Source organism: Macaca fascicularis, chromosome 12, assembly GCF_037993035.2.
Source record: "Macaca fascicularis isolate 582-1 chromosome 12, T2T-MFA8v1.1".
Lineage (NCBI taxonomy): Eukaryota > Metazoa > Chordata > Mammalia > Primates > Cercopithecidae > Macaca > Macaca fascicularis.
In genome coordinates this window covers 18695474-18719373 of record NC_088386.1, presented here as the reverse complement: position 1 = coordinate 18719373, position 23900 = coordinate 18695474, and the positions used below count along the sequence as shown (strand labels likewise).

The window sequence follows — 23900 nt, the reverse complement described above, 5'->3', positions numbered from 1 at the left end:
AAATTCATTGAGCACTATGTCCTCAGTAGTGTACTGGCTCCTGAGGACACAGAGATAGTTTAGACACAGTTTCAGACTTAAAAAGATCATCATTTAATAAAGAGACAGATAATGTAAACAAACAGTTTTACAGTAGAGTAGTAAATGCAACAGAAACATTTACCATCCAAGGTTCTCAGAGGAAAAAGTGACAAACACTATTCTGGGTGTCAGGAAGCCTTCTAGGGTATGGTCACAGCTAACCTTGACTTTGAGGAATAAATAGGAGTTTGTTAGGGTAACAGTTTCCAAAAAGCAATTTGTGAACTAAGTTCAGGACTAATACTGGGATTTGTATTTATATTGAACCCAGGTCCTGGATTTAATGATAGCTGTAAGATTATAAAATTGTCTTACCCTGATTCAGCCTTGTTTGGCCTTCCCAACCTCTTGCAACAATATCAGATTAACTCACCCAGCTCTGCAGGAAAACAAGAACCTCCAGGAGTGGTTGAAATTTCTGTCACTGTGACCTTCAACAACACTTCTTTCCAGCTTTTTAACTGAAGAAGAATCTAGTTAAACTGAATTGAGAAGCCTAATGGAAAAGTGAAGAGCCCTCAGTGTCTAAAGTTTGTTTTAAGGATTTCAACATTGAATAGAGGTTCAAACCCTGAATATAAATCAACATTATATTGCAATAGACTAAGTGATTGAAGTGTAAATTCAGGAAATGCACCTTGTAGCATGAAACATTCAGGCGATGTATATTTTTATCATATTTCAAACACAGAAAACCTGATTATCCTGAATTTAGTAAATTTCATGCAGTAAATGTTTATCATGGTAACCTAAAAACTCCCCTAGTAAAAATTGTTATTAAGCACTACATTTTCGTTCTGAGTTTTGGATAAATAGAAGGATTTTGAAATGCAAGCGATAGGAAGTACTGAGAAGGGAATGGTGATGTTTACCTGGGGATTTCATTATGCAGATTACAGCATTCATTTCTTGGCACTGGAAATCGTGGACTGTCCATTGCTATCAGCAGATGTCACACTAGGGACATCTTATTCCCGGCACGAAAAGATTAAGTAACCTAAACTCTGACATGAAAGACCAGTGTTTCCAGAAATGAAAAGCAATTTTGTCTTTGTTCTGTCACCTGTCTTACCACGAGGGTGCACTGGTCTAAGAGCAGCCCTGAAACACTCAGGAACAGCTTTCCGGAGTTGGCCAGTGATTTGCAATCTGCCGCAGCTCTTCGGGAGACTGGGGAACAAGTCTTTAACCTGTCAGCTTCAGGCAGGAAGAATATCTTTGAAGTCCTGAATCTTGGCTGCATGGGTCAAGGAAGGGAGGGGAAGGGAGGAGAGGGTAGATACCAAGGAAGCAAACAGATGCATACGGCATCTCTTAGCAAAGCCAGAACAGGCTGAGCCTCCTTGGGAAGAGAACTGCAGGAAGGCCACTGAAGCCCCGTGCTGCCTGGGATGGCCAGACCCTAGAGGCAAGTGGGGTTAACGTTCATTTGTGCCTGGCCTGCTGCAGCTGCTCAGAAATACACTGAGACTGGGCTCACAGTAGCCCCCAGTGTGATCGGGGGATGAAGATAAAGATTCTCAGGGCAAGATAGTCTCATATCCTAATGCCACTGGTTTATAACTTAAAACTGGCTACACTAGAACAGTTGAGCCAGATTCAAAGGCCAAAAGACATGCCCCACTTCCATCTACTACGTCATATACAGGCACACACAAGCCCAGGTCAAGTTTTCAAAAATCCTAATAGAAATCTCCAGACAGGTGAGATGATAGTGCACCTTTGTGAAACTGGGAGACCCAGGAAATGTTGCCAAGTCTCCTGTTCATAAAGCCATCTTCATGCAATTGCTTTCTAGCAAACTTTTCTGCCTTTAAAGCAGTTTGTATGTCTTACCTGGGTCAGTTTCTGTCAATCACTGTCAGCCTAATATCTCAAAATCAAGAAGTGAAAAAAAAATGCTTGACTTTTCTGAAAAATTTGAAAGGCCGTTCATCTGCAAGGAGGCTCACTGGAATGAGGGGCATTGCCCTGTATGTCACAGACCCCGATAGGAAGCCGATGCCACTGTGACTCACTGGTGACCTGAGAACAGCCACACAAATATGTCGTCACTGCCTCCAACCATACTCTGTGGTTGATCAGTCTCACAAGTACCTCACAAGTGGGAAAGCAGAAGGATCAGCAGAGTCCCTGTAAAATAACATGATTAAAAGGAGCATGAGATTCTTTGCAAGAGTGTCTCATTAGGAGAGGTAGTCCCCGCAGTTCTATCAGCTTAACACGTGCTGTACTAAGGTAGCAAAGTGTTTCTGTGAAACTGGGTTGGCTGAAGGCCGGTGTGGTCAAATCTGGAGTTTCCCAAACAGATACCTTGTAGTTACATTGATAAAGCTTTCTGATTGTTCCATACATTTTTAGCAAGCAGAGGGCATCTCACTGCATCTTTACAATAGGCCCAGGGTATTAGTGCTATTTTACAAATAGGGAGATGAACCCCTAGAGGCTGCGGCTTCTTCTTAGCCAGGGTTCTTCTCCAGTCCAAAGCTTCCTGCTTTAAATTTACCCACTGCCCACTTAGGCCCTCATTTCCAAATGTCACGTCATGACTTTTCCTAGGCCTGCATAAGGAAAGTATATTGCAGTGACATTCAGCGAATCGGCCAATTAAAAGACATTTAATGGTCTGTTTGGACTTGGCAATGTGCTACACTTTGGAAAAATCAAATTCAATACATTTGGGTGGTGTCCACATAATCTGAGTTATAGATAACACTGTTGTGGGCATAATAGATATTTCCCTGAATAAGGACATGGATCTAATAACCTAGTAACATGATCAAATCGCTTGCCCTAGAAACATGTTTATGCCAATGAGTAATATAATCATATATTATTATATCTCAACTTTCAAGATCATATAATCTACCCCCCTCCCTGGTTATTGGACACTCAGATTGATACTTACCTTTTGCAAGGTGGCACAGTCTGTTTAGAGGAGAATAGTGACTCGATTCCAGGAGTCCTGATTCTCAGCATTGTACCCTTTCTACTATGCTGTGGGGGTAACAAATTTGAAATTTACCTGAATTAAGGAATAGAAAGAGCTTGGCATGAGAGATGTGCCTTCAGTCTAACGAGCAGCTTTGGGAAATGGTTCAGATGGAGTGGACTGACTAAATCATCGAGCTGCAAGGAGGCATGTTGGGTGGACCAGAGAGGCAGGAGAGAAATTAAAAGCTACTAAGATCCAAGCAGGCTGAGATTCACATACCCTCTCCAGCACACGTCGGCTAGGTGACCTTGGGCCACTCTTGAAATGTCTAGGACCTTAATGTTAGAAGCTAACAAATGCAGAAGTTCTTTGCTTTCTCATCTTGTGAGATTTGTGACCTGCATCTGTGTGGCAGGGGATTGGGGAGGTGCAACAAATGATCTATTTGCTCAGCACTGATTTCTGAGAAACTGTGGTCTGAGCGAATGAGATATTGGCCTGAAAATATACTGTATGAAATCAGTTTCTCTTTTCTATTATTGACTTGTTGTTGGATTTTCCTGGGAATTTGTATTTCTTGGGATTCTCTAGGGATATTTAGCCCTAAGTAGAACCTTATGGGCTTTTAGCCCAGTGACTTGGAGTGAATGTTTCAGCAAGAATAGTGTCTGAGATAGGCAGGAGTTGGAAATGCCCTGGATTAAGCTATCTATGTAATCTAAAAAGAGGGGGAGCCATGGCTGGATCACAGAATCCTTTGAGTATCTGAGCAAGACAGTAGGTTTTCTCCCTATATACAGAGAGAAATTAGCTTATAACTTCAAGATATTCAGGGCCCCTGGGAAGCCTGTCTATTAGTTAAGAAATTAATCCCTCAATTACCAAATTAATTCTGAATTAAAATTAAATCCACGATGATCATCTGCATCATAACTGCCCTTTTACCCTTTATTCATTCACATTGCATTGGACACTTTCTATTTCATATTGTTTCTTTGCTTCAGGCCTGTTTTTAAATCTTTACCAAGTATGACAGATCCTGAATACCCATCTTTGTAAATTCAAAGTACAAATCTTCTTTAAAAAAACAGTTGTTTTTAGCTTTTTCTGTTCACTTTTTAAGTTTTATTTTATTGTATCTTTTGGGGACAAGGTCTCACTATGTTGCCCGGGCTGGAGTGCAGTGACTATTCAAAGGTGTAATGATACCACACCACAGACTCAAACTCCCAGGCTCAAGTGACCCTTCTGCCTCAGCCTCCTGAGTAGCTGGGACTGCAGACATGCACACCACGCACAGCAGGCTTTTCCTTTTGATGATTGCTTTTCCCTCCCAAATAGCTAACAAGTGAATGGAAAAGGATAAGAATCATGTCTTCGAAATCATATTGTATAACAGATATATTTATGTTGTGAAGAAATCAGAATTTCAAAATAGAACACATTATACACTTTTGGACATGAGATGCATACAGATGTGTTCCAATAAGCCTTGCTCATATTTCATTGTTACATTTGACATTGTTCAAGACAGGCATTGAAATCCTTGAATTAACGTAAAGATCTCATAATGATATGAGTGCAAAAAGCCGTTATCATTAATGTTGCAGCAGAATTTGCCATAAAAACGAGAAAAGCTGAAATGAGAGAGGTAATCTGCAAGCTGATGCCTCGGATGGAAAATTGTCTTCTCATTACAATGTTATGTCCATTTCTAAAAGGAAAAAAAAAATAACTCGCTGACTTAATTCTATATCAGGATAGGACATGTGAGATGTTCCTGGGTGCCCTTTGTGCATCTGGGTGGATTACCACAATTGATTGTTCACTGAGCTGTAAGACTGTTCATTTCAGTAGCTAAATTTTGCTTCTGGTCTCTGACCAGACTGCTGAAACACTGAAGATCCACATAACATATTATTAAATTAACTTCTCCAAAGCAATTTCCTAATGAATCTGAGTCTTTACGCTGGTTAAGAGGAAGCATTAGACACATTCTACATATAGTTGTGACCTGTTTCTGAAGAATATTTACATCCTCCTTTATCCACCCCGAAAGGATTCTCTAATTTCTCTTTCCAATCAATCCTTCTCAGTCCTCAGCCCCAGGCAACCACGGCTCTGCTTTCTGTCACCGTGGATTAGCTTTGTCTTTTCAAGAATTTAAACAAAATAATGTAAGATATACCCTTTTGTATCTGGCTCATTTTGCTTCACATGTGTTTGATATTCAGCCATGTAGCTGCTTGTATCAGGAGTTCTTCCACAATGACTTTTGATTTTTTGATTTGTGATGAGATGTGTCCTTGAAGGTGTTCACAGAAAATGTTCAGTAGGTTACATGACCAGCTTTTTGGCAGTAGATTCATTTGTGGCTCAGTTAATACTTAAAAATGTTATCCTGGGACTTGGTGTACTAATGCAGCGTTGCCAAAAGGGATGATATGTGTATATCTGTCTAGTTGGATTCTAAGGAAAACAATATATATAGAAAAGGCAGAACAAGGGCTTTGGAGTGAAATACACCTGGGATCAAATTCAGTCTTTGCTACTCATTAATATCATGACCTTGCCAAGTCATTTCATTTCTGTAAATTTCAGTCCTCTTTGAAAGGAGAAAAACAATACTAACTTCTTGGTTGTTGTGTGCATATATTTTAGAGTTAAGTGAGTTAGCATATGTAAGGTACTTAGTACGATGTATTGCACTACCAATAATAACTATTTAATTATATTCTTCCTTTATCATTATTTTACCCCACATTTCCCACATCTCTTTAATCTCTCCCAATACTGAATGCACTTTTGGGGTTTAATTGCTTTTCATTGCCCTATAGTCTGAAGTATTTTGATAATTTCCTTTAGCCACTTTGTATATACTTATAGATTTTTATAATATAAATATGGCCCATTTCTTACTTTTTGAAAGTATACAATTGAAAACATACACTATTTGCATGGCATGAAAATTTGCCTGTTTCACTCACATTCATACAATACCTGAATATTTAATTTATAATTGAATTTACTTAATTCATGAAATGCACAAATCATTCTCCGGAATAATAAAATGTGTAGTGTATACAAGCATATACAATTTATAAAAGAGCCTTAGTTAAGCCACTGTTATTTCTGCTTACATGTTAGAGACTCTAATAGCCATTCCTGAAGCTAATCCAATTCTGCCACTTTCTGAGTGCTAAAGTGTGTGACTTTAGACAAGTCATTTAAATTCTTTAGGTCTCAGTAGGTAAAATGAAGGATTTGTCAAGAACCAGGGATCCTTTTTTCCACTATAACTTGATTTGTGCTGAGGAAATAGGATAATGGATGGAGGGATGGAGGAAGAAGTCATTGAATGTTGAGTCACCATGAAGGACCGGGCATAGTGGCTCACGCCTGTAATGCCAGCACTTTGGGAGGCCGAGGCAGGTAGATCAACTGAGGTCAGGAGTTTGAGACCAACCTGGCCAGCATGGCAAGACCCCATCTCTACTAAAAATACAAAAATTAGCCGGGCATGGTGGGTTATGTCTGTAATCCCAGCTACTCAGGAGGCTGAGGCACAAGAATCATTTGAACCTTGGAGGCAGAGGCTGCAGTGAGCCAAAATCATGCCAGGGTGACAGAGTGAGACTGCACCTCAAAAAAAAAAAAAAAAAAAGTCACGTTGAAATAATATGAAGAAACGAAGTTATACTGTTCACCTAGATTTATATCCCAATTCTAAAATTGTACCTCTAAATTAATTATATCAAATTAATTACTCTTATTACTAATATATAAGAAGGTATTCATCAGCAGGAAAGGAACTGTAAAGAATTTCTGAAAATTTGAAAGCTATTAAGTTCACGAAGGTATGCTGATATTAGAAAAACACACAAAAGCCAATACATTTCTTATGTATCAGTAACAACCAATTGGAAAACGTAATTGAGAAAAGATTTCATTCATAATATAAATAAAAAATATGAACTACCTAGCAATAAACCTAATAAGAAATATGTAAGATCTAAATGAATGAAACAGGAAAACGTAATAAGAAAAGAAAGGAAGAAATGAATAAGTGGAAATATATATCTACAAGATGAGAAAAGTCAATGTTATAAAAATGTTAATTCCCCAAAGCCAATCTAAAATTAAATGCATTTTCAATAAAAATCAAACACAATTTTTTATGGGACTTATCAAGCTGATTATAAAATACACCTGGGAAGTTAGAAATGTTCTCAAGTAGCCAAGTAAGCGTTGAAAATAAAGAACTACCCAGAAGTATGGGGTGGAAAAATTACCCTGTGGCACTTCAAAATATTCTATAAAGTTGTAGCTATTAGAACAGTATGGGTTTGGACCAAGAAGAAATAAATAGATTGAGGGAGGAAAAGGCTCAAAGGCCCATTTTTATATGAGAATTTATTTTATAATAATAGTAGTGGTAAGGAATGATGAAATATGCATAAATGGTTGTGGTGCATTTGATAATTCATTTGAAAATAATAATAATAATAATTGGAGCCCTATCTCACATAAGGAAATATAAATTTTACATGGGTTAATACCCTAAATGTACAAGAAATTGTGTAAATATCGAAGAAAACACAGAAGACTTTTTTTTAATTTTAGCGTATTGGATATTTTCTAAAGCAAGGCATGAAACCAATAAGTCATCCAGGAAAGGACTGTTTGGCTAAATCAAAATTTTAAAATTTCGGTTGATCAAATATTCCATATACCTAGGCAAAATCGGCAATAGACTAGGCGAAAAGCTTTTTGACATACAAATAAAAGACTAAAATGGGAAGCAAATAATTGCTATGAATTAGAATTTGCTATGAATTAAAATGAAGTAACCCGAGAGTAGACATAGACAGTTAACAGGAGAGGAAACACAAATAGCTGATGAACTTAGGAAAGATACTCACCTCACTACCATCCAGTTAGCATAGTAAAGCACAAGATAACCTATTTTCACCACACAGACTGGCATAAACAAAAGTGTAATGATAATATATAAAACTTTGCAATACATTTTGAAGTACCCTCTACTCAAAGGTGGAGAAGAACAATCTCATACACAAATGTTGAAAATGCAAACGGCATGCATTTCTGGCAAGGTTATAAATAAGTACTGCAATTCCTGGGTGGCAGTTTAGGAGTAAAAACATCTATCCTTTGACTTAGCAATTCCACATATCCATATTTACATAAACCGTCATTCATGTGCAGAGGGCGATATGTCAGACATTGTGCACTGTTTTCAAGTAACAAATTAATAGAAACAACGTAAATGTCCATCAAAAAAAAACTATGCTATATCCATGCTATCCAGTGTTATCAAGTTAGAAGTTTAAAAGTATCAAGTTAAGCCGTATTTAATGACCTAGAAACATGTATTTAAAATATATTAAGTGAAAAAGTAAAGTTGCAAAGCAATACAGGTAATGTGATATAATTTATAGTAAATACGCACTCACACAGAAAAGCAAAACAATGAATAATGTATAAATATATCTGTATAGACTTTTAACCAACAAAGATCAAAAGAGACAAAGAAGGCCATTACATAATGATAAAGGTATCAATTCAACAAGAAAAGCTAACTGTCCTACAATACAGGAGCACCCAGATTCATAAAGCAAGTCCTTAGAGACCTACGAAGAGACTTAGACTCCCACACAATAATAATGGGACACTTTAACACCACACTGTCAACATCAGACAAATCAACGAGACAGAAAGTTAACAAGGCTATCCAGGAATTGAACTCAGTTCTACACTAAGAAGACCTAATAGACATCTACAGAACTCTCCACTCCAAATCAACAGAATATACATTCTTCTCAGCACCATATTGCACTTATTCCAAAATTGACCACATAGTTGGGAGTAAAGTACTCCACAGCAAATGTAAAAGAACAGAAATTATAACAAACTGTTTTTCAGACCACAGTGCAATCAAACTGGATCTCAGGACTAAGAAACTCAATGAAAATCCCTCAACTACATGGAAACTGAACAACCTGCTCCTGAATAACTACTGGGTACATAACAAAATGAAGGCAGAAATAAAGATGTTCTTTGAAACCAATGAGAACAAAGACACAACATACCAGAATCTCTGGGACACAGTTAAAGCAGTGTGTAGAGGCAAATTTGTAGCACTAAATGCCCACAAGATAAAGCAAGAAAGATCTAAAATTGACACTCTAACATCACAATTAAAAGAACTAGAGAAGCAAGAGCAAACACATTCAAAACCTAGCAGAAGGCAAGAAATAACTAAGATCAGAGCAGAACGGAAGGAGATAGAGACACAAAAACCCTTCAAAAACTCCATGAATCCAGCAGCTGGTTTTTTGAGAAGATCAACAAAATTGATAGACTGCTAGCAAGACTAATAAAGAAGAAAAGAAAGAAGAATCAAATAGATGCAATAAAAAATGATAAAGGGGATATCACCACCGATCACACAGAAGTACAAACTACCCTCAGAGAATACTATAAACACCCTACACAAATAAACTAGAAAATCTAGAAGAAATGGATAAATTCCTGGACACATACACCCTCCCAAGACTAAACCAGGAAGAAGTTGAATCCCTGAATAGACCAATAACAGGCTCTGAAATTGAGGCAATAATTAACAGCCTACCAGCCAAAAAAAGTCCAGGACCAGACAGATTCACAGCTGAATTCTACCAGACGTAGAAGGAGGAGCTGGTACCATTCCTTCTGAAAATATGTCAATCAATAGAAGAAGAGGTAATCCTCCCTAACTCATTTTATTAGGCCAACATCATCCTGATACCAAAGCCTGGCAGAGACACAACAAAAAAAGAGAATTTTAGACCAATAACCCTGACGAGCATCGACGCAAAAATCCTCAATAAAATACTGGCAAACAAAATCCAGCAGCACATCAAAAAGCTTATCTACCATGATCAAGCTTCATCCCTGGGATGCAAGGCTGGTTCAACATACGCAAATCAATAAACGCAATTCAGCATATAAACAGAACCAAAGACAAAAACCATATGATTATCTCAATAGATGCAGAAAAGGCCTTTGACAAAGTTCAGCAACCCCTCTTGCTAAAAACTCTCAATAAACTAGGTATTGATGGGACGTATCTCAAAATAATAAGAGCTATTTATGACAAACCCACAGTCAATATCTTATTGAATGGGCAAAAACTGGAAGCCTGCCCTTTGAAAACTGGCACAAGACAGGGATGCCCTCTCTTACCACTCCTATTCAACATAGTGTTGGAAGTTCTGGCCAGGGCAGTCAGGCAGGAGAAAGAAATAAAGGGCATTCAATTAGGAAAAGAGGAAGTCAAATTGTCCCTGTTTACAGATGACTTAATTGTATATTTAGAAAACCCCATCATCTCAGCCCAAAATCTCCTTAAGCTGATAAGCAACTTCAGCAAAGTCTCAGCATACAAAATCAATGTGCAAAAATCACAAGCATTCTTATACACCAATAACAGACAAACAGAGAGCCAAATCACGAGCGAACTCCCATTCACAATAGCTTCAAAGAGAATAAAATACCTAGGAATCCAACTTACAAGGGATGTTAAGGGCCTCTTCAAGGAGAACTACAAACCACTGCTCAACGAAATAAAAGAGAACACAAACAAATGGAAGAACATTCCATGCTCATGGATAGGAAGAATCAATATCGTGAAAATGGCCATACTGCCCAAGGTAATTTATAGATTCAATGCCATCCCTATCAAGCTACCAATGACTTTCTTAACAGAATTGGAAAAAACTGCTTTAAAGTTCATATAGAACCAAAAAAGACCCCGCATTGCCAAGACAATCCTAAGCCAAAAGAACAAATCTGGAGGCATCACGCTACCTGACTTCAAACTATACTATAAGGCTACAGTAACCAAAACAGCATGGTACTGGTACCAAAACAGAGATATAGACCAATGGAACAGAACAGAGCCCTCAGAAATAGTACCACACATCTACAGCCGTCTGATCTTTGACAAACCTGACAAAAACAAGGAATGGGAAAAGGATTCCCTATTTAATAAATGGTGCTGGGAAAATTGGCTAGCCATAAGTAGAAAGCTGAAACTGGATCCTTTCCTTACTCCTTATACGAAAATTAATTCAAGATGGATTAGAGACTTAAATGTTAGACCTAAAACCATAAAAACCCTAGAAGAAAACCTAGTTAATAGCTTTCAGGACATAGGCATGGGCAAGGACTTCATGTCTAAAACACCAAAAGCAATGGCAACGGAAGCCAAAACTGACAAATGGGATCTAATTAAACTTAAGAGCTTCTGCACAGCAAAAGAAACTACCATCAGAGTGAACAGGCAACCTACAGAATGGGAGAAAATTTTTGCAATCCACTCATCTGACAAAGGGCTAATATCCAGAACCTACAAAGAACTCAATCAAATTTACAAGAAAAAAACAACCCCATCAAAAAGTGGGCAAAGGATATGAACAGACACTTCTCAAAAGAGACATTCATACAGCCAACAGACACATGAAAAATGCTCATCATCACTCGCCATCAGAGAAATGTAAATCAAAACCACAATGAGATACCATCTCACACCAGTTAGAATGGCGATCATTAAAAAGTCAGGAAACAGCAGGTGCTGGAGAGGATGTGGAGAAATAGGAACACTTTTACACTGTTGGTGGGACTGTAAACTAGTTCAATCATTGTGGAAGACTGTGGCGATTCCTCAAGGATCTAGAAGTAGAAATACCATTTGACCCAGCCATCCCATTGCTGGGTATATACCCAAAGGATTATGAATCATGCTGCTATAAAGACACACACACCTGTGTGTTTATTGTGGCACTATTCACAATAGCAAAGACTCGGAACCAACCCAAATGTCCATCAATGATAGACTGGATTAAGAAAATGTGGCAGATATACACCATGGAATACTATGCAGCCATAAAAAAGGATGAGTTCATGTACTTTGTAGGGACATGGATGCAGCTGGAAACCATCATTCTCAGCAAACTATCGCAAGGAGAGAAAACCAAACACCACGTGTTCTCATTTATAGGTGGGAATTGAACAATGAGAACACTTGGACACAGGAAGGGGAATATCACACACCGGGGCCTGTCGTGGGGTAGGGGGAAGGTGGAGGGATAGCATTAGGAGATAAACCTAATGTAAATGATGAGTTAATGGGTGACACACACCAACATGACACATGTATACATATGTAACAAACTTGCACGTTGTGCACAGGTACCCTACAACTTAAAGTATAGTAAATAAAAGAAAAGAAGAATAGTAATACCAGAAAGAAACCACAGGAAAAAAATAGAGGGAAAATAATTGTGAAATAAGATAATTTCCAAGCAAGAAAGCATTCGGGTTGAAAAAGCCCGTGAGTCCCTGAGGACACATCCACAGCAGGTGTATTATGAAGCTTTAGAACACACTGGAGAAGGAGAAGCTCCCCACAGGTGGGGGCAGCTACGGGACAGCCAGGGACAATTACAGGTCATGAAATAGGAACTACAAACTGAACGATGTCTGATTTCTCAACAGCATCACTGTTGTGCTAACAGTGGAATGAAATGCTAAACCTACTACGACCAACCAAATGTTAATTAAGCATGGGGATAGACTAAAGATATTTTCCAGCTTACAAGCACTCATAACCAACAAAAGAACCACCCGTGTCCCTTTTCTTAGGAAGCTACCACAGAGTGTGCTTTAGGAAATGGAGTGGGGAGACATATTTGGCCTAATACAGGATTTGATACAAGAAAGCAGCAAAATAAGACTCAGAATGATGATGAGGGCAGTCCCATGAACAAAATAAACAGCAGTACAGCAGGCCTTAAGAGCAATAGCCCAGGCAAGGCTCTAGGGGGTGGAAAAGTATGGCATAAGAATGATACAATGGACTTTGGGGACTTGGGGGGAAGAGTAGTAGAGGGGTGAGGGATAAAGACAATATATATGGTGCAGTGTATACTGCTTGGATGATGGGTGCACCAGGATCTCACAAGTCACCACTAAAGAACTTACTCATGTAACCAAATACCACCTGTACGCCAATAATTTATGGAAAATAAAATAATAAGGAAACTTTGTATCTGAGAATATGGGACATGTTACTGATGAGCAGTTGGAGAGTTGAGGGAAACATACAGGGTTTCAGGGAAAAAAAAATCACATTTTCTGGGAAAAAAAAAAAAAACCCACCCAGTAACAGTAACAAACAAAAAAATATTCCTAGGAAAATAAGAGATTGTTCATGAAAGAGGTCATGGAGTGTACCATTTAGTCAGCCGTGCAATCAGTGGTCATGATAATGCTGTAGTTGCTATGAGTTTAAACATCAATGAATTACAAATTACTGTGTTAAAGTTAGGAAGGGGAGACAAGAAGTAAAGGCATGTGGTGGGAGAGCTTAGTCTGTATTTACCATGTTGGGAAGTCAGTGGAAGATGTCTGCAGTTGATAAATCAAGAAATAACAGTGAAACATGTTACATGAGCATTTTTGAGCAGCAGCATGTTGTGATAATGGTCAAGAGTACAACTACCTAGATTTAAATCCTGGTTTTGCTACTCAGTTGCTGTATGACCTTGAGGAAATTTCTCAATGTTTCTATACCTCAGTTGTCTCATCAGTAAAACAGGATAACAAGAGTGAAATAATACAAATATATTTTTAGAAAAGTACCTAATATGCACTAATCACTTTACAAGCCTTAGCTATGATTATCATTTCAAAAGTTGGAGCCAAGTATCAGGGAGAAGCCTGGGGGTAGGAAGTAGGCCCCCAAGGTAGAGAAGGATGGGGTGAGACACTTCTATGTTTTGTTTCTAGCTGCTTAGTCATATCTAACTTTTAAACTTTTATATATTTTACTTGGATAAAATAAAATTAATTGACATAAAATTAACTGGCAGTAAAATATTAGGAGGAAAACTGAGAATAATGCTCTGATGGGTAAAATTTGAATGAAAATTGGAAAAAGAAAAGTTAGTTCATTAAAGGCAGGAAAGTGAAAAAAATCAACACACCTCCCCAACAAAGAAAGAAACTTGAACAAGCCTGATCTAGAGGGAAAAAAAAAAGTAAAAATTCAGATAAATGACGTTAGAAATTACAAAATGGTGTAAACTATGGATGGGGAAAGCTTTGTACTAATGAAATTGAATGCTTAGTGTTCTAAGGAAGATAAAAGACAAAAACCATCTCAGGAGAAGGCAGGAAACCTTAGCCAACCAGTGACCAGAGAAGACGTTGAGAGGGCAAAGATCAACCCCTAAACAAAGCAGCTGAATTCTAATTCATTCTATAAGGCCTGTATCATCCTGATACCAAAACCAGACAAGAAGACAACAACAAAAAAAGAGAACGATAGACCAATATTCCTGATAAATATAGATGCAAAAATCCTCAACAAAATTCTAGCAAACAGAATCCAACAGCACATCAAAGAGATAATATACCACAATTAACTAGGTTTTATACCAGGGATGCAAGGATGGTTCAACATATACATACCAATAAAGGTGATGTATCATGTACCCAGAATTAAGGATAAGAAACATATGGTCATCTCAATAGATGCAGGAAAAAAATGATAAAATTCAGCCTCTCTTTATGATAAAAACCCTCAACAAAGTAGGCATAGAAGGAATATACCTCAAAATAATAAAGGCCATGTACAACAAACACACAGCCAACATCCTACTGAACAGGGGAAAGTTAAAAGCGCTTTCTCTAAGAACTGGAATGAGACAAAGATACCCACTTTCATGACTCCTATTCAACATAATACTGGAAGTCCTAACCGGAGCAATTAGACACAAGAAGGAAATAAAAGGCATTCAGGCTGGGTGTGGTAGTTCAGAACTCTAGCAATCCCAGCCTCTGGGAGGCTGAAGCAGGAGGGTCACTTAAGGCCAGCAGTTCAAGACTAGCCTGGGTAACATAGCAAGACCTTGTCTCTACAAAAATTTAAAATTATAAAATATTACTCAGGAGGCTGAGGTAGGAGGATTGCTTGAGCCCAACAGTTCAAGGCTACAGTGAGCTATGATTACACCACTGCACTTGAGTTTTGGTGACAGAAGTCAGACACTGTCTCTAAGAAATGAAATAAAGGGCATCAAAATTGGAAAAAAAGAAAGTCAAATTCTCTCTGTTTGTTGATGATATGGTCTATACCTAGAAAAACAAAAAGACTCTACAAAAATCTCTTAGATTTGATAAATAAATTCAGTAAAGTTTCAGGATATAAAAGCAATGTACAAAATCAGTAGCATTTCTGTATACTATAAACAGTCTAGCTGAGAACAAAATTAAGAAGGCAGTCTCATTTACAATAGCTGCCAAAAAAAGAAAAATCACCTAGTAATAACATTAACCAAGGAGTGGAAAGATCTCTAAAAGGAAAACTACAAAACATTGATGAAATAAATTGTAAATGACACAAATAGAAAATCATCTCATTCTCAGAGATAAGAAGAATTAATATCATTAAAATAACCATACTACCCTAATCTACAAATTCAATGCAATCCCTATCAAAATGCCAATGTCACTTTTTCACAGAATTAGAGAAACATTTCTAACATTCATATAGAACCAAAAAAGACCCCAAATAGTCAAAGCAATCCTAAACAAAAAGAACAAAGCTGGAAGCATCACATTACTTGACTTCGAATTATACTACAAGGCCATAGTAATTAAAATGGCATGGTATTGGTATTAAAATATTCTGTTCAATGGAACAGAATAGAGAACTCAGAAATAAACTCACATTATTTACAGCCAACAGATCTTTAACATAGCTGACAAGATCATGCATTGGATAAAGAACACTCTTTTGAATAAATGATTCTGGGAAAATTGGATTGCCATTTGCAGAAGAATTAAGCTGAAGCCACAGCTCTCACCATGTACAAAAATCAACTCAGGATGGATTGAAGTCTTAAACGTAAGACCCAAAACTACCAGAAGAAAACACAGGGGAAACATTTCAGGACACTGGTCTGGGCAAAGATTTTTATGGATAAGACTTCAAAAGTACAGGTAACAACAAAAAATAGGCAAATGAAACCATATAAAGCTAAAAAGCTTCTGCACAGCAAATGAAATAATCAACAGAGTGAACAGAACCTGCAGAATGGGAGAACACGTTTGCAGATTATTCATCTGACAAGGGACTAACATCCCGAATATACAAGAAACTCAAATCAGCAACAACAATGAAATAATCCCTTTAAAAATGGTGTAAAAGACATGAATAGACGTTTTTCAAAAGAGGACATACAAATGGCCAACAGGTATATACAAAAAAGCTAAATATCACAGATCATCAGAGAAATGCAAATTAAAACTGCAATGAGATATCATCTTCCCCTAGTTAGAATAACTATTATTAATAAGACAAAAAATAGTGGATGTTGTCAAGGATGCAGAGAAAAAGGAATGCTTATATGCTGTTGGTGAGAATGTAAATTAGTGCAAACTTTATGGAAAATAGAATGGAGATTACTCAAAAAAACTAATAATAAAACTACCATAAAACTTCCATTTGATCCAGCAATCCCACTACTGGCTACTACCCAAAGGAAAAGAAATCCATATACAAAAAAGAAACCTGCACTCATATGTTTATCACAGCACTGTTCACAATAGTAAAGATAAGTAATCAACCTAAGTGTCCGTCGACAGATGACTGGATAAAGAAACGTGCTATATATATGCCATGTAACACTATTCAGCCATAAAAAAGAATGAAATCATGTCTTCTCCAGCAACAGGAATGGAACTGGAGGTCATTTTCTTAAGTGAAACAAGCCAGGCACAGAAAATCAAATCACACATTGTCACTCATAAGTGGGTGTTAAAATATATGTACACATGGTTGTAGAGAATGGAATGATAGGCAGTGGAGACTTGGATGGGGTGTGGGTGGGGGTGGATGATGATAAATTAATTAATGGATACAGTGTACATTATTTGGATGATGAACACCTTAAAGCCCTAATGGGACCATTATACAATGTATCCATGTAACAAAGTTGCACTCGTACCCCATAAATACATGCAAAACATATGTAAAACCAAATCAAACCACAGCATTTCTACATACCAGCAATGATTAATTAGAAAATGTAATTAGTGAAAGACATTAATACTAACAACCACTCTTTGAAATGCCTATTAACAAACCTACTTGAGAGCTCACTATGGAATGATACAATGTCCATGGATGGAAAGATTAAATAATTTAAAGATAATATTTCCAAAATTTAAAAAAAGTAAATCAAAATTCCATTATACTATTTTACAGATTGTGACAAGAACTGGAAGAAAATTTTTGCAAAAGAAAGCATGAAGGGGGACTTGCCTACCAAATTTCAAAACCAATTATAAAGCTACAACCAACACAGTATGATATGGCTTAATAGTAGAAAAATAAATGAAAGAAAATATCTTCACAGTGTTTAAAAATGGGAGTTTTGTTTATGATAGAGGTATTATTTTAAATCAATAGATGAAACAATAGGGATTCATCAATGTATTTCTAAAAAATTCATTATAGCTCTAACAAGATAAGCACAAGTAAATTCCCCAATGGAATAATATATTAAATTTAAAAAATCAGAATATGTTTATAATTTTTTGGTAGGTAAGGTATTCCTAAGCAAGATACAAAATCCAGAAGCCACAAAGGAAAAAAAAAAATGATATACTTAAGTACAAAACCAAGCCAATCAACCAAATAAACAAAAACCCTATTGCAAAAGGCATCGTAAATAAAGTTAAAAGACAAGCAACAGAGAGGGAAAAATTCCAATATTAATATCCATACTATTAATATATAAAGAACCCCTACCAGTCGATAAAGACAAACAAACTGAAAGAAAAATGATCAAAAACTATGTAGAAGCAATTCACAGGAAAAACAGCAGATATCCAATAAACATTCAAGTACAGTTGAAATGATCAGAGAAATAAAAATAAAACAGCAATCAAATAATATTGTTGGTTGACAAATATTTTAAAAATTGATATCCAATATTTAGAGTGTGATAAGTGAGCGCTGCACTTTTGTTGAAAGGTAATTTGGCTCTTTATAACAAAAATGTAAGTATGCATATCAGCCCCAGAAATACCAGTTCTTGATATCTCTTCTGCAGAAATGCTTGTACACAAGTACATATGTAAGTTTTAGAATGGTTATTGCAGCATTGTTCATAACAACAAAGAATCAGAAATAATCAAAATAAAGTTTAGTGGGGAAAAGGTTAAGCAAAGAATGATTCTTCCATGTTATGGAGCAGCATTCAGTAGGAAAAGTGAGTAAAATTGATCTCCATGTATTGGCAGAAAGAATTCCAAAATACTCTGTTATATAAAAGAAGCTGCAGAACAACGTGCGTCATACTGTGCCATTTATTTATGTTTTTAAAAAAGGTATGTTCATATATGTTAGCAAATTTGCACGCATTGGAAATGTTCTGGAAGGATCCACACCAAAAATAAATAGTGGGTATTTCTGGCAGGAGAAAACAGGACTGAAGGGGGGTGAGATGGGGAGGAGGACATTGTAAAAAAAGACTTTCACTTTTACTATATACACTTCTACATTATCTGACATTTTATTATAAGACTACTTTCACATATTGTATAGTTTTTAAAAATTAAAAGACCACGAAATGCTACTGATGGTTGTCATATTCTTTTGAAAATTACTGCCTTTTGTTCTTCTAACACTTAACAACTTCAGGAAGCAATGGGTCAGATGGATGGTGGATAGGAACCCTTGTCAGTCCCAGTGAGAGAAAGCAGCTATGCATTATTTTCCCTTCTGCTGGAAGCAATATTCAGGATATGCAAGTATGCAATAGATGGGAAGAACAGGCTCATCTGTGTTCTTATCTCTGTGGTGTGATTGGGGAAGTGCCTCATATCCCCAAAATACCTCTTCTGCTGGTGGTCACGGAGCTCCCATTCCACCTTGGCCCTTTGTTCTTCCGGAGTGAGATACTGTCTACCCTCCTGACTTCCTTTCAGCCCTGCAGGCGGGGAAATTGCAAGCAACAGTCTGTCCGTAGACTCAGCATAATCACCAGAAACACCAGTGAGCCAATTTAGTACTCCAAACCCCTCCCATCCCCCTCCACATTAAAAAATAAAATAATTGGGAGTGCTAGTCTTTTTTGGATAGCTTTTACTGCTCTGTATCCTGTTGAAAATAATTTTTGAAAATTGGAAAGGAGCTGGAAAGACTAGCATGAGAATGATTTGTTTTCAATAAGGCCTTGGAGGATGAAGAAAGGAAGTAGAAGGAAAGTAAAGCCCAGACTTTAGAAATGTCCTTCTGCTTGGGTTGGTAGAAGGGACCCAGAATAAGTTTGTGTAAGAGGAGCAGAAAGCTTGTGTTTTATCAGTTGTGTTTTAGACTGTGGCAGGATCTAAGAGGGGGAAAGAACATCACTAGACATGAAATCTGGAAAGGCCCTGAAACTTTACCAAAGCACCAGACAGAGTAAGGAAATGCCTCTTAACGTGTATTTCAACAGCCACAAACAAACCCAATGATGTGTGTGTATTCCATTGAAGTCAAAGAAAAGAGAAATTTGAAAAGTCTCTCACAATCAGTGGTTCTCAGCTGAGGTCCCTGCACCACCAGCAGCAGCAGCCGCATCACCTGGGAACCTTTTAGAAGTGCAAGTTCTCAGGCCCACCCTAGACCTCCTGATTCAGAACATCTGGGTGGAGGTCTCCAGCAATCTGACTTTTATCAAGCCCTCCAGGTGATCCTGCTGGATTCTACAGCTTGAGAACCCGTATTCCAGATCGGGGGTCGGGAAGCATTTATTTCTGTAAAGGGCGGGATAGTAAATATTTTAGCAAAGAGCTGGCTGTATAGGCCTCTTGTCAGGCATGCTCACTCTGCCGTGGTAGGCAAAAGCACATGTAGATAATATGTAAATGAATGAGTGTGACTGTGTTTCAGTGAAATTGTATTTACAAAAGCAGGGATTTAGTCCACAGGTTGTGGTGTGCAAATCCCTGTTCTAGATAATAACAACAGCTGCCACTTACTGAGTATCTCCTGTGGGGCTTTTTACGAATCATCCCATTCATTTCCCCCAACATTCCATAAGGTAGGCGTTGCTGCTCCCATCTTATAGATAATGAAATGAGCTTCAAACTGTCCACAAAGCATACACTTAATAAACCTAGAAATCAACCCTTATTTTACTGTAAAAGCCATGCTGTTTACTTTGATGCTTAAGTAAATGTTTAAACTAATTGTATTATACTCATTATTACTAATATTCAATAAATGCAACACGACTGACATTTTCTTCATCTGATGAGCTGACATTGTCATTGTTTTTATTATTGTAAAAGAATATTCAAGAGCACTTTTCTCACATTACTGGTTATGTCAGTCTCCCATCCCCATTTTCTTTGTAAGATGCTGAGTCTCCTAGCGGACAGTTGAGCTGACATCACCATATTGCTGCAAACCAAGGTGAGAGGATAGTAATGACCAGAGCAAGCCTCCACAGGCCTCAGGCTTCGGCTCTAGGAAGGCAATGGGTGTACTGGGCATCTAGGGCAGGACTCCTGAGGAAGGTTGGATAGGAAAATGCCAGCAGGAAACACCTGCTTCTCAGTGTTGTGTGTTGAGCTACCTGTGGAAGGTTGAGAGAGATAATTGCCTTCCCGGATTAGAACAAGCACATGCACTGTGAAGTGACTCATGATAATAAAGACTATTTGTTGTACACACCTTGTGGTCCACACATCACATTAAGTACCTGTATTAGTCTGTTCTTGCACTGCTATAAAGAAATACCTGAGACTGGGTAATTGGTAAAGAAAACAGGTTTAATTGGCTCACAGTTCCACAGGCTGAACAGGAAGCATAGCGGCATCTGCTTCTGGGGAGGCCTCAGGAAGCTTCCAATCATGGCAGAAGGTAAAGGGGAAGCAGGCATTTCCTACATGCTTGAGCAGGAGGAAGAGGGAGAAGCAGGAGGTGCTACATACTTTTAAACAACCAGATCTCACTGGAACTACTCACTCTCATGAGAACAGCAAGGGGAAAATCCACCCCCTTTGATCCAATCACCTCCCACCAGGCCCCTCCTCCAACACTGGGGATTATACTTCAGCATGAGATTTGGGCAGGGACACAAATCCAAACCATATCAGTGCCTTAGTCTGTTCCTGTTGCTATAACAAAATAGCACAGATTGGAACATTTATGAACAATAGAACTGCATTTTCTCACAGTTCTAGAGGCTGGACAGTCCAAGATCAAGGCACTAGAATATTCAATCTGGTAAGGACTACTCTTACTGCAGTATCTCACCTGAAGTGTCTCCATTTTTCATGAAAATACAATGAGGAAATAATATCTCTCTTTTACAGATGAACAAACAAGATCACACCTCTGGTGTGACCTCAGCTTGGGTTTGAGCTTGAATCTGACTTCAAAGCCAGTATTTTACCTATTCTATCATACTGCTTCCCCTAAGGACTACCAGCAGGTATAGGGTCAACCACTGGCCTTGGAAGGGCTTTGAAAAACCCAAGTGGCAGCTCCATTAAATCTCAGCAACTCAGCTGAAATACGTTTAAACCTGTCCATCTTAGAGGTCTTTATTCAAAGGTAGAATCTGTATAAAGGAAATCAAGGCCATGAGAAAACACAGACCGAGAATCCTATGAACTTTTTAGTGTGATCACAACAATGTCTTGTTGAGTAATTTTTTTATAGCACATAGGTGAAAAGCACACACACTCTGGAGCCAGACTGTCTAGGTTTTTAACTTGAGCAAGGTATTTTATCCCTCTACCACCATTTCCTCATCTGTAAAATGTGACTAATAATACTGTCTACCCCATAGGGAAGTTGTGAGAATTAAAGTATCACATAAGGAAAGATAAATGTTTGAGATGATGGATATGCTAATTACCCTGATATGATCACCGTACATTATATGTGTAACAGCATCACTGTGTACCCCATGAATATGTGCAATTATTATTTCTTAACTAAAAATGAAAATTAAAAACGGGCAAAGAGTTGAATAGACATTTCTCTAAAAAGGATCTACAAATGGCCAACAAACACATAAAAAGATGCTCAATGCCAATGAATTATCCATTTAAAAGTGATGGAAATGGTAAATTTTGTGTTGTAGATATATTTTGTCACAAGAAAAATAACACCCTTTGTTAAATTAAAAATATATATATCACCTCTAAGGAGTGGGGCCGGGCCTGTCATACAGTGAATGCTCAGTCATTTTAACTGTTGCAGATGTAATTATTTCCATGACTCTATCTATACACTCCATCTCCATCTGAATGACGGACACTCATGACATTTACAACCGTGCAGTCTTCTGCTCCACATGAAAAGCAGTCTCTTTTCTTCCCTTTTCACATATCAGTGCCTCTGTCGATACCTAGAGTGTCAGTCTGCCTCTAAGTACCCGTGCTTTCTCTTCCCCCGCCTCTGCTCTCACCTTGTCTTTCATGCCTTGCCCAGCACCCACCACACTGCAGATGCTTGCGGAGGGTTTGTTAAACTTACATGGAACTTCTGCTATCAATGGTCTGTTAATGAAAAGGTAGCAAAAAGAACATTTCTTCTCCTGTATTGCGAAGAATCCCAGGATGTCCCATTTTTCTCCTTAATCTATAAACTGCTTGATTTACCTGGGCATGGGAGGCACTCATTAAATGGTGACTGCCTCTGCTGCTCTTATAATTCTATCACTGCTTACTCCTTCTGTAGCAAATCTAAGCTAATATTTTTCTGTTAAACCTGAAAAATCTCACTGATTGCTATTATGGGTCACAAACATGATTTTGACTTGAGAAGTCAATATCATTCTAACAGGAGGGCAAAGCACAAATCATGTAATACAAATAAAAGTATAATTTGGCATCGTCAGGTCACCTCTGATAGCCCCCTTGGTTGACACCATGCTGGGGAATTAAATAATGGTTCCAGCAGGCCCTTCCTAAGTACAATAAACATAAACAACAGGTGTACTGGTTAATTGTTTTCTCATCATGATGCATATTTCACACCCCATAACTCCCAAATACCAAAAGAATACATAAAATTAAATGATTCAAAGATTTAAAGGGTTTATGCTTTTGTGAGAGAGTGGGAATCCACGGAAATCTTTAAAAGGAACCGTAACTATTTAATATAATAATTATTAATGTCCTTAAATATGTAATGTTTATTTTGGCTTTAAACGTTTACACTCCAAAGATGACAACCACGGGAACAAGGTGTGTACACATTCATGGAGAGTAAAGCAGTTCATACATAGATTTTACAAAAGCAAAGGATTAGTTATCTCTTACCTCCTTTTAAATGAGCAATTGAAAACTCCACAGAAGCACAGCATCGTACAACAATGTCTTTCTGTTCTTTCCTTGCTGTTTCCAAACTAGCCTTTGCCCTTTGCAAGTGAACACCGTAGCATGACTGCCTGGAAGGGACTGCATCAGTAATTACACTTGTCACCACTTAGTGTTCTCTTCGCTGCATACACTACACTATGCATTTCAAGCCAGATTAACCTAACTACAATTACGTTAAGTGATTTTTAGCACATAAGTATGTTGTGTAAGATATTTTGCTACCATCTGCTGTGGAAACAACAGTTGTGCCAGCAATAAATCCATATGGCTAGCTCCTCCCATCTCAGGGTAAGACCAGGGATAGTAGTTAAAATGGAATGTGAGCAACAGTGAAACATGAAATCCCTAGTCAAGCAATCGCCTCCTTTGCAGTGAATTCTACTAATGTTCTCTTTCCTCTCCCATCATATGACTTGCCCTCTGTTAA

General features: G+C 37.8%; 1 protein-coding gene and 1 long non-coding RNA gene across 10 annotated transcripts in view; one reads left to right on the top strand and one right to left on the bottom strand.

The window, feature by feature from the left end:
- Nucleotides 1-23900, top strand: part of NCKAP5 (NCK associated protein 5) — a 978205-nt gene that overhangs the window by 799621 nt on the left and 154684 nt on the right. The window lies entirely within an intron of this gene.
- LOC135966519 (uncharacterized) lies at nt 20893-23538 on the bottom strand. Its single transcript, XR_010579854.1, has 2 exons — nt 23414-23538; nt 20893-21028 (listed from the first exon to the last, which is right to left on the bottom strand). It is a non-coding gene; the product is annotated as an uncharacterized lncRNA (long non-coding RNA).